Source organism: Oncorhynchus gorbuscha, linkage group LG04, assembly GCF_021184085.1.
Source record: "Oncorhynchus gorbuscha isolate QuinsamMale2020 ecotype Even-year linkage group LG04, OgorEven_v1.0, whole genome shotgun sequence".
NCBI lineage: Eukaryota > Metazoa > Chordata > Actinopteri > Salmoniformes > Salmonidae > Oncorhynchus > Oncorhynchus gorbuscha.
Genome location: NC_060176.1, coordinates 8,231,024 through 8,249,304, shown reverse-complemented (window position 1 = coordinate 8,249,304; position 18,281 = coordinate 8,231,024). Strand labels below are relative to the sequence as shown.

General features: G+C 43.1%; 1 protein-coding gene across 9 annotated transcripts in view; it reads left to right on the top strand.

The window, feature by feature from the left end:
- Positions 1 to 610: 610 nt before the first annotated feature.
- Positions 611 to 18,281, top strand: part of LOC124033586 (adenylate cyclase type 2-like) — a 90,150-nt gene continuing 72,479 nt past the window's right edge. For 2 of the 9 annotated variants that reach the window (XM_046345659.1, XM_046345658.1), the window contains exon 1: positions 1,845 to 2,177. The gene's annotated coding sequence lies outside the window, so the exon portion shown is untranslated. Of the gene's footprint in view, positions 1,591 to 1,842; positions 2,178 to 14,531; positions 14,902 to 15,017; positions 15,552 to 18,281 lie in introns of those variants that run through there. The other 7 variants (XM_046345656.1, XM_046345654.1, XM_046345653.1 and 4 more) reach the window with 7 other exon arrangements.

Genomic DNA, 18,281 nt, shown 5'->3' with positions numbered 1-18,281 from the left:
GGTCAGAGTACTTTAGGTGCCTTTTGACAGCCCGCTTGGAGATTGCCATGTGCCTTTTACTGAGTGGCTTCCGTCTGGCCACTACCATGAAGGCCTGATTTGGTGGAGTGCTGCGGAGATGGTTGTCCTTGTGGAAGGTTTTCCCATCTCCACACAGGAAATCTGGAGCTCTGTCAGAGAGACTTGTGTTCTTGGTCACCTCCCTGACCAAGGCCCTTCTCCCCCGATTGCTCTGTTTGGTTGGACGGCCAGCTCTTGGAAGAGACTTCTTCCCTATAATGGAGACCACTGTGTTCTTGGGGACATTCAATGCTGTAAAAATGTTTTTGTAACCTTCCCCAGATCTGTGCCTGGACACAATCCTGTCTTGGAGCTCGACGGACAATTCCTTCGACCTCATGGCTTGGTTTTCGCTCTGACTTCCACTGTCAAACGTTAAATAGACAGGTGTGCCTTTCCAATCATTTTAATTTATCTCAGGTGGACTCCCAAGTTGTAGAAACATGAAGGGTGATCAATGGAAACAGGATGCACCTGAGCTCAATTTTGAGTCTCATAGCGAAGGGTCTGAATAATTATGTATTAAGTTTCTTTAAAAAAAAATCAATTTGCAAAAATGTCAACCTTTTTTTGCTGTGATATTATGGGGTATTTTGTGTATTTTCTTTTTAAACATCTATTTTAGAATAAGTCTAACGTTAGAAAATGTGGATAAAGTAATTTCCGAATGCACTGTCTGTGCACTAGATAATCACTGTTTCCTAACCTCGGTCGTCTAGGATCCCCAACAGTACACAGGTTTGTTGTTGCCCTTGACAACTCATTGAGGGCTTGATGGGAATGGGGGATACCGAGTCAGTTGTACAACAATGCATTTAACCCAACCCTTCTGAATCAGAGAGGTGCGGGGCCTGCCATAATCGACATCCACGTCTTCGGCACCCGGGGAACAGTGAGTTAACTGCCTTGCTCAGGGGCAGAATGGCAGATGTTTACATTGTCAGCTCGGGGATTCAATCCACCAACCTTTCGGTTACTGGCCCAAGCTCTAACCACTAGGCTACCTGCCTGATGATCAGTTGTGCTTGTCCAGGGTTACAATAAAAAGGGTTACTGTTTTGGCTACTTGAGAACCAGGGTTGTGAAACACAGATGAGCCACTGGCTGTAATTACATTTATACACATAGTAGGAATGTCTAATTTTTAGCTACAATTACTATTTTAGCAAATATGCTAGACAACATATTTGGGCGTTTTTAGATGGTTAAAAAATATTGTCTTGGAAAAGTACAGTTTGGACCTAAAATGCAGTATATATCTGTGAATTTGATTTGACACTTAGGAAACAAGTCAGGGAAGACCGAATGACTTATCTGTGCCGTCACAATCTGTAATCATATCTTCTCACTGCAAGGACTTCAACAAAACTGTATCGACTCATCCAAATTGTAGTTTCTACAGCGATTCAAACCCATGCAATAAAACCCACAGTACAATATTTGAAACTCCTGGTGAACGTCCTAAGGTATATTGCTGCTCCCTGGTGCTTTATTCCTGCACCCCTAACAGGAAGGAAGCGGTAACAGAAGGTAAGTAATACCTCCATTAGTAGGAACATTTGCAAAACCACTGGGGGAACAGACAGTGTATGAACACAGCACATGTCTTCTCTGACAGGTGTTGCTTGCTTTATCTAGTCAGTGGTTTAAGTATATATTTTTATTTTATTGGAAAAGTGTTCACGCAGCACAGAAGACAAAGTGCAATGCTGCTATGTAAGACTGGCAGTGATGTCCCTCACTACCACGATGAGCTGTATTTCACACAGTGAGACGCATTTGATTGATATTCCCCCAGTTGTTACATAATTGTGTAACTCATAAGCGCCTAACAATCAGTTGATCCATGAGGGGAATGGCTGGGGAAAAACCGATATAACTATCTTCTGTTCGCTCTTCATGTGGGTGTGAGTACACCGTAGCTTCTTGATGGACATCTTTTCCGCATTCAAAAGCAAGCCCTCAAGAGCGCACGGGGACCCAGAGAACATTTCGCTCGCAGTGGAATTACAATTTAACTGCAGTGGACAAGAGAATAATTCGTCCACAACGAAGTCGTCTCTAGAATACGTTCATTCTATATTTCGAGACTACCGGTATACGTTTCCTACAAACAGGTAAGACGCATTCTTAATTTGGGTTTGCCCAAGTGATAATATGATGTAATAAACTACTGAGAGGAATGTTCTCTTTGTGGTAGGCTACCCCAGTGTAAAAAAAGTTGTCACATTTTCTGAGCATACATTTAGGTGGCGCATTTCAAATGACATTTTTCTATGTTGTCTATCCATGTTACAATGTTGGTTTCAATGTGGCCTACAAATCCCACCACATATCGCAGTCACACCTTCGCTTTACGTAAATACTAAATAGAGAGGTAGTACATTGTGGGAGGCAACCAGTCGTTCTATTGCAGGGCTGCCCAATTCCGGCCCTAATGGGCCTGAACATTCTGGTTTTCATCCTCCAAATCAGGGACTCATTCAGACCTGAGACACCAGGTGAGTGCAATTAACTACCAGGTAGACACAAACAACAGAAGTGTTTCGGCCCTCCAGGACCGGAATTGGGCAGCCGTGGTCTGAAGAGCAGAGACTTGTAAAATCGCATCGCTTTTGAAGACGGTTGAATCAACTTTCCCTTGTCATCTTTTTAATTGGGGATCTACCTTTTTGCTTTGTAGCGCATTATAAAACATATTTGCTCAAGTACACATCTAATAATCTATTCAACCTAAAATCATTTTTGGATTTGCCAAATGGTAGCCTTAATTATTATTATTATAGACATATTTATCAAAATATAGGGGACCAGATCTGTAGTGTCTGACAACATGTCAATCTAAAAACGATCCCACTAATTAGGAAATAATAAAGGCTGTTTCTATAGATATGCAGCAGTATCTCTTTTAAGAATGGGTTTTCAAGGGTTTTTCCCCCTAATATTTACCCTTTCAGCTCATCAGGTTTCCTTTGCTTCTCAGTGACCTGCCCATGGGAGATAAGCAGGATGAATCTTCCCCTTATTCCCTACAAAAACGGGAAATCTGAAAGCCTCCAATGTGTTTCGTCGCATAATAATACCATATTATGTTACAATTAGAAATAGTGAGTGGTGTGCATTGATTAGCCCATATGGTGAGTGGTGTGCATTGATTTGCCCATATGGATTTGACTCATAAGATGTTTAAATTGTTGGAAGAATGAAAAAGAACATCTGAGGTTCTCCCTCTTAGTAGGCTACCAAGCAGTGTAATCATGAGATTGAGCAAGGTTTATTTTTATGGAAAAGAGCCTTGCTTAAAAAATATTAAATTTACTGGGGGTGTAAGTAGGGCATTCCCTAACCCAAGTTTCTAGACCGAGTATGTATCTCAGACTAGCAGTAGAACATATTATATGCAATTCACCACACAAGGGAAATGATCCGGACTGAGGATGGTGCTGTTGGGGTTGTGCCAATGCCCCATTCTGACCCAAGTTGAAGGCACTACAGTCTGTAGTGGCCTGCTGTTACACCCAGCTGTGTGACAAAGGATGAGACACATTCACTGTAACTGGCAAAAGCCTGTTTAAATCCACCTTCATGCATAGCCATGATTGTTTTTTCCCAATTGAATTACCTGGAAAAAATATAACATGTCAGCGCTGCTTATTGTTTACCAAATATAATTAGTTTGTAACGGTTAGTAACGGTGCATTCCGAATCGAAACTATCCGACCAAAGCATTGCCGAACAGGCACATGTCGGTAATTGCGTTGTACGGTGGGATAATAAAACTGCTTGTAGACTACTAAACCCAAGGTATTGAAGCCATTTCAATGTCTCTTATGTCAAACAGCTCCGCCTGCACTAGCAAAGAAGAACCATCTGCATATAGATGTCACCAGTGCATACATTGGGCTTTGTATATGCTATGTGTATCATTTGGCTGATTACATCACTAACCCATTGTCATTTTGACTCAGTGGAGAAATGTATGCACCTGCCAGCACTAAATACATACAGACAGACACATTGAGGCAGGGGCCTGCTGCTCATGGATCTGTGAGTCAGTGTTTAGTGTCCTTGTAGTAGAGCAGTCAGATCAATCTAAACAGTGAGAAGTGTTTTAACGTTTTCCATTGATGATGTAATTATCTATTGTGTTCTCTCCGTAATGTGTTGTCTACTGCTCTGCGGTAGTTATGGAAAGGCTGGTACTTTGATAGATTTGACAGTTTGACGAGTTGGGGCGGAGCAGAGCAGGCCTCAGTACTACACTGAGGAACACGTCTACACTGGCTGGACAGATACCAGGTTCTCCATCCTCATTGAGAGTTTTGTGTTGAATCTCTAATCATTGTTTTGCCTGAGTTGTTTTTCCTACATCGTGGGGTGTTTGTCCTATATGCCTCTGTCTGACCCTGTTTGTTTGCGTGCCGGACCATATTGCAGGCAAATATTCTGATTTGTCAGCAATTATTAACTTCCCTAAAATCTTTCACTTTTAGGGGCCTGATTTTTAAAGGGGAATAAATATATTCAACAGTTTAGCCGTTGAATCCACTGGATCGGAGGAAGAAATATATTCAAGTGGGTCATGGAACCTACAGTATGGGTGAAGACACGATGAGGAACATGCTGTATGCTGCGCCATGTTGAATTCAACATCTTTCCATTGGTGGTAAAGACAGTACAGACAGTGAAGATATACAGGCAGTTACAACAGGAAGTGAAAGTGTCTGTTTGCAGTGTCTCTTGAGAACGGGGGTCACCACAATCTGTCAGAGCCACCTTCGCGTAGTGGAACATGTACACACACTCTCCCCTACTAGCTCTCCTGTGTGGAAGACTAGTGCCGCTCCTCCACCTCCTGGAACCCCTGAGTGTTTCAAATGCTCCATTTGCTTTAGTGTTCCCTCTGCTTCCGTACATCAGTGTTTCACAGAGAGTTTACTTTGTGTGTTTCAATTGATAAAATAATGAAAGTACAGCCTCAGAGCAGATACTGGCATGATGATGATTTGGCCAGCCCCAGCCTGATCCTCTCTCTTATCGCTTTTGGGTGGGGTCCAGACATATCTACCTCTCCCTAGTGCTAAAGACTTCCTTCCTGTATCTCCTGGGGAAGAATTTGTGCCGCCCTACCAACGCCCCGTAGCTGGAGCACCGTTTACACAAACAATCAGACCGAGACACACACACAATTGATAAAGGTCTCTTGTCCTCCGTCTCAATATGCCCATCTCCTTCGATTGCCCCCCCCCCTCTCTTGGTTGACATGAGGAGACTTCAGTGTGGCCAGTGTGCTAATCCCTGGGAACACACAATAAGGACTAATCTGACTCATTAACTCTGCAGGGCCTCCAGCCAAGGCCTTCTACTAAATCCTGCTGCACCACAGCCCTCACCCCAACCACCCATCCATCATGATCATACTGTGCACATGCAACACAGACTGACAGAATGTTATGCACTCTCAGTGAGATATGAAAATGGACTAAAAGCAGTGGGTTTATTCATTCAAAACAAAGTTTCTAGGTGAGTAATGACATTTATGTAGCAGACGTATTGTTGTTTTGGTAGAGGATTTATTCCTCTCTATGTTATGTCTGGTTGTAAAATAATGATTTTGGAGGGGGTTGGATGTAGGCTATAACTTGTGCATTTAGCTTTCCATTGCTGTTGAATGCTTTAAAGCAGAACGTGTTTGATCTATTTGCTGTGTGCTGCTTTGCAAGTAGTGTTCTCCATACCTGTTCCCTTCAACATAGCTCTGAGGTCAAAGGAGCATTGGGTGGACATGACCTTTTGGGTGAAGTCCCCCTGTTGTCACTCCCAGGATATCCGCCTCTTTTGTGTTCTGTAAGCATAGGAAGTTTACCCCCTGAAAAAGATGGGCATGAGGACGACATTATTGCGAGCAAAGTTCCTCCGAAGCAGCTAAAGGATAAAAGAGACCATTCTATATGATCATCTACATACTAATATTAGGCTGTTCTTAACTCCTCTGTTATAAAAGGCCCAACTTGACAATTTACCTTTGTCACAGACATGCACAAATGTAATGTGTTCTGTGGGAGGGTTGCCGTTGATTTAATGGAAACAATCACATTACCTGTAGGTCACAACACGTCACTGTTGACCTGTTGAAGTTGTATCATTATGTATTGTAAAGTGGCTGTTCCACTGGATGTCATAAGGTGAATGCACCAATTTGTAAGTCGCTCTGGATAAGAGCGTCTGCTAAATGACTTAAATGTAAATGTAAATGTATGTACATCAAGTGTTATTTGTTTTATTTAGATTTGAAGGTATGCCGTTTATATACAAATTAGTCCAGCTTACAATAATACTGTATATTATGAAAACATTTTGGTCATTTTACCATACACTCTTATTTATCCAGAGGAACTTACAGTATGTAGTTAGTACATACATTTTTTTTGTACTGTTCCCCTGTGGGAATTGAACCCACAACCCTGTCTTTGCAAGCGCAATGCTCTGCCAACTGAGCCACATTGCAAACATTTGTATCATTACTGGCAGACTGTGAGCTGGCACACTGACTAGGATATAGCTCATTGCTCAGCCAGGATTCAGGACACTACAGACAGTTGGCCGTCTGTCTGACTCCGCCTGCCATTATCACAGCTGTTGTTTCATCAGGACAGACTGAGCCTCTAGTCTGCTACTCTATAGTCTTACTACCTCTATTCCTCAGTCAGCTACTCTACAGTCAATGACACTCTTATTACAGCCCAGAACACCTGCAGTCAGACTGCGCTTTGTGTGCTGTACCGCTACCTACCCAGCATGTGCATTAGTTGTTAGCCAGACAGGCAGTCTTCACATCTCATTTAAATGTTGATTATCAGACCACTGGATGTGATTCTTTTTTAAATGTAACCTTTATTTAACTAGGCAAGTGAGTTAAGAGCAAATTCTTATTTACAATGACTGTCTACAGGGGAACAGTGGGTTAAGTGCTTTGTTCAGGGGCAGAACAACAGATTTGTTTACCTTGTCAGCTCGGGGATTCGATCTAGTAACCTTTTCGGTTACTGGCACAATGCTCTAACCACTAGGCTACCTGCCACCCCAAACATAGAGATGGGAAACTAGATGGAAGGGTTGACCTCCTTCATCTATTCCCAGTATATGCCTTGGTTGTGCAGTACGGGGGTATGGTAGCTAAGTTTGGTTGTCATATGATTTTTGGCTGTGACTCCAGTAGTCAACTTGGATAATCGTTGAGTGCACTAATCACCACCACACCAAACCCAAATCAAACAGGCTAATTTCCCCTGTGTCAAATAAAAAGTTGTTGACAACATCTCTTGAGATGTGAACAAAAGCGAATTCAGTACAGACCCTAGGACACAGACGTGACCAGGTGGTCTGGCTAATTGCCTGGATCCAAACGAGAAGTCTGTATATAAGGAGTTGCTGAGTGTTATGTAATGAAGGAATGCCAGGCACCGGCCTTAAGATCTCTGGCTCACTCTGAATGTCATTGCTGTGCTCTCACACGCTGACGGACAAGTCTGAGGGAGCTGTGACTCATTAGTTTACCTCAGGACAGACTTGTCATGTGGTCTTTTTAACTGTCACAAATGGTTCAACCTTCATAGTCTATCAATAATATCGAGTTAGATTTCCTCAAAAGGCCATCGGCTGTACACTGAACTAAAATATAAACGCAACATGTAAAGTGCTGGTCCCATGTTTCACGAGCTGAAATAAAAGATCCCAGAAATGTTCCATATGCACAAAAGCTTATTTTTCATGTTGTGCAAACATTTGTTTTACATCCCTGTTAGTGAGCATTTCTCCTTTGCTAGATAATCCACCTGACCGGTGTGGCATATCAAGAAGCTGATTAAACTGCGTGATCATTACACAGGTGCACATTGTGCTGGGGACAATTAAAGGCCACTCTATTTTTGTCATGCAACACAATGCCACAGATGTCTCAAGTTTTGAGAGAGCATGCAATTGGCATGCTGACTGCAGTAATGTCCACCAGAGATGTTTCCAGAGAATTTAATGTTAATTTACGATGGTCTACGATGGTGTATTTCCCTTTTGTGCGAAAAAACTCATTCTGATTAGCTGCAAATGTATTAAAAACAGATACCTTATTTACATAAGTATTCAGACCCTTTGCTATGAGACTTGAAATCGAGCTCCGGTGCATCCTGTTTCCAATGATCATCCTTGAGATGTTTCTACAACTCGATTGGAGTCCATCTGCAGTAAATTCTATTGATTGGACATTATTTGGAAAGGCACACACCTGTCTATATAAGGTCCCACAGTTGACAGAGCAAAAACCAAGCCACGAGGTCGAAGGAATTGTCCGTAGAGCTCCGAGACAGGATTGTGTAGAGGCACAGATCTGGGGAAGGGTACCAAACATTTTCTGTAGCATTGAAGTTCCCTAAGAACACAGCCTCCATCATTCTTAAACGGAAGAAGTTTGGAACCACCAAGACTCTTCCGAGAGCTGGCCGCCCGGCCAAACTGAGCAATTGGGGAGAAGGGCTTTAGTCTAGGAGGTGACCAAGAACCCGATGGTCACTTTAACAGAGCTCTAGAGTTCCTTTGTGGCGATGGGAAAACCTTCCAGAAGGACAACCAGCTCTGCAGCACTCCACCAATCAGGCCTTTATGTTAGTGTCAAGATGGAAGCCACTCCTCAGTAAAAGGCACATGACAGCCCGCTTAGAGTTTGCCAAAAGGCACCTAAATACTCTCTGACTATGAGAAACAAGATTCTCTGATCTGATGAAGCCAAGATTGAATTCTTTGTCCCAAATGCCAAGCGTCACATCTGGAGGAAATCTGGCACCTTCCCTACCATCCCTACGGTGAAGAATGGTGGTGGCAGCATCATGCTGTGGGGATGTTATTCAGCAGCAGGGACTGGGAGAATAGTCAGGATCAAAGGAAAGATGATCGGAGCAAAGTACAAAGAGATCCTTGATGAATACCTGCTCCAGAGTGCTCAGGGCCTCAGACTGTGGTGAAGCTTCACCTTCCAACAGGGCAATGACCCTAAGCACACAGCCAAGACAACGCAGGAGTGGCTTCAGGACAAGTCTCTGAATGTCCTTGAGTGGCCCAGCCAGAGCCCAGACTTGAACAAGATCAAACATCACTGGAGAGACTTGGAAATAGTTGTGCAGCATGCTTCCCATCCAACCTGACAGAGATTGTGAGGATCTGCAGAGAAGAATGGGAGAAACTCTCCAAATACAGATGTGCTAAGCTTGTAGCGTCATACCCAAGAAGACTCAACGTTGTGTTCGCTGCCAAAGGTGCTTCAACAAAGGACTGAATACTTAGTTATTTAAAAAAATATGTTTTTATTGAATATCCGAAACATACAAAATATTTGCAGTGAAGCCGCTCAACAACTACATCATACCAGTCATCCAACAGACTCTCATTCAGAGTGACACACAGAAGCATCCAGAGTCAATACCCTGCTCAAGCACACGTTGACAGATCTCCCACCAGGCCAAAAAACGTGAACCCGAACCCTCCAAGATCCCTGCCCCCCCACAGTTCCCCAATAGCTGTCCCTCAACCATTTGTGATCCCTCCCACAGTCCCTCCCACCAAGAAGAAAATAAAAAACACAATTCCTGACATTTGATCAGAGTAAAAATTCCCTGTCTTAGGTCAGTTAAGATCATCACTTTATTTTAAGATGAAATGTCAGAATAATAGCAAAGAATTTTTTTCAGTTTTTATTTCTTTCATAACATTCCCAGTGGGTCAGAAGTTTACATACACTCAATTAGTATTTGCTAGCATTGCCTTTAAATTGTTTAACTTGGGTCAAACATTGTGGGTAGCCTTCCACAAGCTTCCCACTGTCACGCCTTGGTCATTGTATTTTGTGTTTTTGTTATATGTTTGGTAGGCCAGGGTGTGACATGGGTTTATATGTTGTTTTCGTATTGGGGTTTGTATTATTTGGGATCGCGGCTGATTAGGGGTGTTGTTAGGCTTGGCTGCCTGAGGCGATTCTCAATCAGAGTCAGGTGCTTGTCATTGTCTCTGATTGGGAACCGTATTTAGGCAGCCTGACTTTCGCTTTGTATTTCGTGGGTGTTTGTTCCTATCTCTGTGTAGTGTTCACCAGATAGGCTGTAATAGGGTTCACGTTCCGTTTGTTGTTTTTGTATTTATGAGTTATTTCATGTATCGTTACGTTTTCCTTCATTAAAGTCATGAGTAACCACTACGCTGCATTTCGGTCCGACTCTCTTCCTTCAACAGACGAACGCCGTTACACCCACAATAAGTTGGGTGCATTTTGGCCCATTACTCCTGACAGAGCTGGTGTAACTGAGTCAGGTTTGTAGGCCTCCTTCCTCGCACACGCTTTTTCACACATTTTCTATAGGATTGAGGTCAGGGCTTTGTGATGGCCACTCCAATAACTTGACTTTGTTGTCCTTAAGCCAATTCGCCACAACTTTGGAAGTATGCTTTGGGTCATTGTCCATTAGAAGACCCATATGCGACCAAACTTTAACTTCCTGACTGATGCCTGGAAATGTTACTTCAATATATCCACATCATTTTCCGCCCTCATGATGCCATCTATTTTGTGACGTGCACCAGTCCCTCCTGCAGCAAAACACCCCCACAACATGCTGCTGCCACCCCGTGCTTCACGTTTGGGATGGTATTCTTCGGCTTGCAAGCCTCCCCATTTTTCCTTCAAACATAATGATGGACATTATGGCCAAACAGTTCTACTTTTGTTTCGTCAGACCAGAGGACATTTATATCCCCGTCCACGTGGAAAATCTTTAAGAGTTATGTGAATGCCAATTAGATGATGATCCGATTGCATTCTGTCTCAGAATAGCTGTCCATCTATAAAGAGTTTTTCCACATTGAGAAAGGAACACTTACCCTTCTCCCTTTGTTGCCTTTGTTCCGGATACAGTCTTTTACGACGTTTGTTTATCTCTCTTGGAAATTGGTCATTGAGACCGAATTTGGTCCCTTTAAGCTCCCTTCCTCTGCTTTTGATTAGCTCCTTTTGTTGGTAGTGTTCAAATTTTGCAATGATCGGTCAGGGACCCTCGGTCTTTTGCTCCAAGTCTGTGTACTCGGTGGAAAGCCACCTTGTTTACAGACTCTATAAGAAGTTTCAAGGCGGATAGCAAGAATTCTCTGATCGCCCCCTCTGGATTATTGGATGCGTCCTCATGAATCCCAGAAAAAAAATATTTTCACGCATGCTACGACTTTGTCTAGTAGCAACTCCTTCATCATCCTGTTTTCCCTGAGTAGACAATCCATGTTGGAATCGTGGATTTTTACCTTGGCTGTGAGTGCTTGTTTTCTCCTTGGAGCGTGAGAATTTTACTCTGGCTGAACTCCAAACTCCCCCTCAGCCCTGCAACCTCCTCACACAACTTTTTCAGTGTTGCATGGATTCCAGCCAGAGCACTAGCCTCTACTTCAACAGTAAGTAAATCGTCCGTGTCTGTAGATTTAATCTGTTTTTCTTTTTTTTTGTTGGGTTAAAGTTCTTTTGTGAGGTAGTCGGATCTTTCCATGATGGAGTATGTTGTCCCTCCATAGCTTAAAACTGTTGATACTAGTCGATTTCCCTCAGGATCTCCTTAGTATCCTCTTTACTGCAACCAGTTGTTTTACGAAAAGATGAGTCTTTTCCACAACGATGACAGGTGTATGTAGTACAGCCAGCTAGCACTCACAGAATCCACTCAAAAAAATGGAACACAATCTTGCAGTCCCAACTGTAAAGGCTAACCGCATCGTGGAATCCTTAGCAATGAATCTTTAGTTCTGATTAAAATCGATTTATTGGAGAGAAAAAAAGTAATATAAACAACACACCGAGTGTAGTCCATACAATGTTCTGTTGTGCACCCTGATGACGTATCTGATGATGTACTGCTGGGACGGAATACTTACGTAAATGTCATTTTTCGTTTTCTTTTTTAGCAAAAATGTCTAAACCCATTTTTGCTTTGTCATTATGGGGTTATTGTGTGTAGAGTGATGAGCGGGGAGAAACAATTTAATACATTTTGGAAAAGAAAAACTGGCACATGCAAACTAATCTGGTCACGACTTGTTTGAAAGTGTTGAAAAGAAAGCACATCCTCCGACTGTGGGTCTGCTTTAGGGGAATTTAACTCATTTACAGTGCCGTCGGAAAGTATTCAGACTCCTTGAATTTTTCCACATTTTGTTACGTTACAGCCTTATTCCAATAGGCTTTAGATGTAAATGTTTTACAAAAAGATAAAATCAAATCAAATTTAAAAATCAAATCAAATTTTATTTGTCAAATCAAATTTGATTTGTCACATACACATGGTTAGCAGATGGTAATGCGAGTGTAGCGAAATGCTTGTGCTTCTAGTTCCGACAATGCAGTAATAACCAACAAGTAATCTAACAATTCCAAAACTACTGTCTTATACACAGTGTAAGGGGATAAAGAATATGTACATAAGGATATATGAATGAGTGAAGGTACAGAGCAGCATAGGCAAGATACAGTAGATGGTATTGAGTACAGTATATACATATGAGATGAGTATGTAAACAAAGTGGCATAGTTAGTGGCTAGTGATACATGTATTACATAAGGATGCAGTCTGATATAGAGTACAGTATATATACGTATGCATATGAGATGAATAATGTAGGGTAAGTAACATTATATAAGGTACCATTGTTTAAAGTGGCTAGTGATATATTTACATCATTTCCCATCAATTCCCATTATTAAAGTGGCTGGAGTTGAGTCAGTGTCAGTGTCAGTGTGTTGGCAGCAGCCACTCAATGTTAGTGGTGGCTGTTTAACAGTCTGATGGCCTTGAGATAGAAGCTGTTTTTCAGTCTCGGTCCCAGCTTTGATGCACCTGTACTGACCTCGCCTTCTGGATGATAGCGGGGTGAACAGGCAGTGGCTCGGGTGGTTGATGTCCTTGATGATCTTTATGGCCTTCCTGTAACATCGGGTGGTGTAGGTGTCCTGGAGGGCAGGTAGTTTGCCCCCGGTGATGCGTTGTGCAGACCTCATTACCCTCTGAAGAGCCTTACGGTTGAGGGCGGAGGGCAGTTGCCGTACCAGGCGGTGATACAGCCCGCCAGGATGCTCTCGATTGTGCATCTGTAGAAGTTTGTGAGTGCTTTTGGTGACAAGCCAAATTTCTTCAGCCTCCCGAGGTTGAAGAGGCGCTGCTGCGCCTTCTTCACGATGCTGTCTGTGTGAGTGGACCAATTCAGTTTGTCTGTGATGTGTATGCCGAGGAACTTAAAACTTGCTACCCTCTCCACTACTGTTCCGTCGATGTGGATAGGGTGTTGTTCCCTCTGCTGTTTCATGAAGTCCACAAGCATCTCCTTAGTTTTGTTGACGTTGAGTGTGAGGTTATTTTCCTGACACCACACTCCCGAGGGCTCTCACCTCCTCCCTGTAGGCCGTCTCGTTGTTGTTGGTAATCAAGCCTACCACTGTTGTGTCGTCCGCAAACTTGATGATTGAGTTGGAGGCGTGCGTTGCTACGCAGTCGTGGGTGAACAGGAAGTACAGGAGAGGGCTCAGAACGCACCCTTGTGGGGCCCCAGTGTTGAGGATCAGCGGGGTGGAGATGTTGTTGCCTATCTAAATCAAAGTTTATTTGTTGCGTACACAGATTTGCAGATGCAGCAAAATGCTTGTTTTTGCGCCAAGATGTTTGCATGTCAGTGTGTAGCATTGAAATATGCAGTATAGCAGCTGTTACATACAGATTTCATCCAGCTAGCATTTCCCTGAGCCCCTCTGTCTCAGGCTGCAGTTCTGAGCACCGGCAGTCTCTTTTGAAGAGCAGAGGACACTCCCTCTCAGTGAAACTGCCTTGGGGGCGTATAGGCCTATTTGAATCCTATAGACTAAAAACCATATGTGCTTTTCGGAAAAAAAAAAATAGACTTGATGAATCATTATCAGAAGTATGGCAAGGAGGTATGGAATTTAAAAACTTGCATGCAGAATGGAAAGAGAAGTGTGACGACACGATCTTTCAATAATGAGACTTGATGTGGTAGACACATTCCAAAAAGGATACATATTGGACCGTATCATCATTTTTGTAAACTAACATAAATGGGTCTTTGTTGCAAGGGCTCATTTGTTTCTCCCGTTTTGAAAAGGATGGGTGTTATAGTGATGTGGTGCTTAGAGTACTCCATCCCATCAGTGGAGAAAGTGCTCTTCACGTTATTGTCCGGTTAATTGTTCCATTTCCAGGAATCTACTGGTAGCCCTTGTGAAACCACTCATCAGAATCCACCATCATGGGGCTGGGCAAGAAAACATTCCAACGTGAACTCACACTCCCTAAATGTTGGGATGGATTAAATTCCTCAGTCCGTGTGCAATTGGCTACAAATACTTCTACATATGCTCTAGAGATGACAACTCAATGCATGTGTGTAAGTAGTCTGAGTCACTGTGTCCGTGCTTCTGCCTAGCGTATGACTGTGGGTGTGTGTCTCTGTGTGTGGGTGTTATTCTCTTTTTCAATCCCGTTATTTTTTCCCGTTCTTTATGCTTGCGGCTCAAGGACAGTGTGTTATGCCTATGACAGCACCCTAACTGGATTTGACGATGCCAAGCTTTTCACAGCTCACCTAGCGACAGTATTTTAGCTGGGTGTCCTTTTTATCAAAGACAATGTAATTTGGGGATTAGTCAGAGTTGGTATTTTGAGTTGGAACAAATAAGTATGAATAAGTGGAGTGACTTCATCGCCATTACTGTCCTATTGGAACAGAGGGTTAGAGGGTGCGGTCCTTGGTTTGGTGAGTGTTTATCTGAATACTTTGCTAATATGGAAGTACAATGCATTGCTAATGTAAAAGATGCTAACTCTCATTATTACAAGGTGATTCTAATGATGCAATGTTATGTCTTACAGGTTGTGTCGTGGACCTGGACTGTAATGTATGATTTGTTCTTATTGTTCGGATGTACTGTATGCTCTCTCTCGGATGGGTATTTCTTGCATGCCACAGAGGTTTGCAGTAGCTGGAGGGACGGTTGCAGACTGGAAACGTGTTCAACAGACCTTCATTGTGCTTGGTTAGTTAGTGACTGATTTTTCATGATTGGGTCTCTGTTTGAAGAGAGGTTGTTGAGGACCTGTTTGGCTGAATAGTGAGGAACACAGTGACCCTAAACTGGAGGAGGCAGGAAGGGATGCAGGGATTGGATGGACTTTGGCTGGTCTATTGTTTTGAGAAGACTACACCACAGTGAGCGACTGGATGCTTTTGTGTTTTGCCCTGCGAGCAACTGGATCCTCTAGATGTGGCCGCCACCCCACATATCATCCTTTTATCATGCTGTCAGTCACACAAGGACCAGGACTGTCATCAGTTGTATGTGATGCACTGGCCTCTACCTGACAGTGGAGAGACGAGAAGAGCATTGATTTCAGATGAGGTCAGAGGTGAATTGGAACATCTTCATGTAATACATTACTCATCAAGCCAACTAAGTATGTTCTGTCTTCCAGCTCAGGGATTCCCAAACTCGGTCCTGGGGCCCACACTTTCTGTTTTTTGCTCTAGCACTACATAGATGACTCAAATAATCAAAGCTTGATGATGAGTTGGGTATTTGAATCAGCTGTGTAGTGCTAGGGCAAAAACCAAAACGTGCACCTGGGGGGCCCCAGGACTGAATTTGGGGAAACCTTGTTCCAGCTGACAAAGCACAACCTTTAGCTATAAAAATGCCCTTGCTATTTTGAATCCCCTGGCCTATGGTCGATCCCCTTTTCAAGGTATGAGTGATCTAGGTTCCTAGACCTGGAGTCCCAAGCTTATTGTAACCCTCTGGAGTTCTAAGCCTATTGCAACATAGTTGACCTTGGTGGACTGAACTGAAAATGACATCAAATCAAACTTTTATTTGTCACATGCGCCGTATACAAGTGTAGACTACAGTGAAATGCTTACTTACAAGCCCTTAACCAACAGTGCAGTTCAAAAAGAACAAAATATTTACCAAGTAGGCTAAAATAAAAAGTAACACAATAATAATAACGAGGCAATATACAGGGGGCACCGGTACAGAGTCAGTGTGCAGGGGTACAGGCTAGTTGAGGTAATCTGTACATTTAGGTGGGGGCGAAGTGCCTATACATAGGTTACAAACAAACATCGAGTACAGCAGTGTTCGGGGGGTGGGTGTCAATGTCAATTTCCTCTGACACCGCCTATTATATAGGTCCTGGATGGCAGGTAGCTTGGCCCCAGTGATGTACTAGACCGTTTGTACTACCCTCTGTAGCGCCTTACGGTCAGATGCCGAGCAGTTGTCATACCAGGCGGTGATGCAACCGGTCAGGATGCTCTCGATGGTGCAGCTATAGAACCTTTTTAGGATCTGGGGACCCATGCCAAATCTTTTCAGTCTCTTAAGAGGGAAAAGGTTTTGCTGTGCCCTCTTCACGACTGTCTTGGTATGTTTGGACCATGATAGTTCGTTGGTGATGTGGACACCAAGGAACTTGAAACTCTCGACCCGCTCCACTACAGCCCCGTCGATGTTAATAGGGGGCTGTTTGGCCCGCCTTTTACTATAGTCCACGATCAGCTCCTATGGTCCTTGTTGGATACAAAACCATAGCCTGCTTCTAACAGAGTTATCCAGAAAACAGATTAATTTATATATTTTGTGCTCCGGTAATGACATCAGTCATTGTTTTCAATGACAATTTGTCAAAGACTGAGGCTGACTGACTGTTGACGCTTCCCTTCTTGAAGATGTCCTTGCCCTGTTGTCAGGGAAATGAATCACGGTTGCCAAGGAAATGAGACTGTGTGTGGTTGACTAAGGTTTGCCTTGGCAAGACTATTTTGATGCGAAAGTAGACCCACATGCTTGGATGCAGTGTGAAAAAGTCATCAGGATTCATTTGGAGATCCAATTGTCCCATTGTTAGCTGATTTATGCATGTGAATTAGTGGCTTTATTGACATTTCCACTCTGTAATACACTTAACCATGTCTCTGTTGTTTGCTTCTGAATGCAAGAATAAGTGGGGTTAATCTGTTCCGTGTGTGTGTGTGTGTGTGTGTGTGTGTGTGTGTGTGTGTGTGTGTGTGTGTGTGTGTGTGTGTGTGTGTGTGTGTGTGTGTGTGTGTGTGTGTGTGTGTGTGTGTGTGTGTGTGTGTGTGTGTGTGTGTGTGTGTGTGTGTGTGTGTGTGTGTGTGTGGAAAAAGAGTGGGAATGAGAGACAGAGAAAGGGGAAATTAAGTTTGCTCTACCTTGGTTGCCTTTGCTGTTGTCTGGTTTTCTATGTTCTTATATTAGAGGCATTTAAAGGCTGTCAGAACCACTGCCAGGTAATCCACAGGTGGTTGATAGACGGGGGTGCGCACATGTTATTACGATTCATACAGTACCAGCATAGCTCAGAATCTTTCCATGACATCACTCCTACTGTAGGCATGGTTTTCATTCCAAACAAGCCATTCTTGTGAGAGGTGATACAATTAGGAAAGAGGACTATAACAACTGTATCGAGAGTAATGTATGCTTCTGCTCTGCTGTGTAAATTAATGCCATGAGAAGGATAATACCTTCTTTCTAAAAAGGAGATACTGCTAAATGGCATAGAACCCTCAAATTAAAATCTGGACTTCGAAGCTTGTTCCACTGCTCCCCCCCCCCATTCTTCCCTTCTAATCAGGCACTGGGACACCAGGTGCATGCAATTAATTATCAGAAAGAATAGAAAACCAGCAGGCTCCGGACCTCGTAGAGTAAGATTTGTGTACTCCTGTCATAGAATAATGGCTCCTTGTGTGCCGTTTTCAAGTCAGTGTCCTGTTTTTAATTAGACACATCTGTGTAGTGAAAGAGTAAGTGAGCATGTGTGTTTTTGTTGTTTTCTAACACCAGCCGGTAAGTGAACCAGTGAAGGTTCTGGACAATGGAGCTGTGGAATCCAGTGAAAGGAGGAAATTCCTGTGGCGTTCAGGCTGAACTGTCTTCCATCCTCTGAGACTTAGCTGCTTTTAAAGTCATCTCGGTTGCTCATTGATATACTGTTGCCTATTTCCTGGAAAGATGTTTCATTGGTGTCCTAGCCTCTAGGGATTTAACAGCACCCAGTCAAGATCATACCACTGAAATGAGTCATTACCATGTTGATATGGTACACTACTAG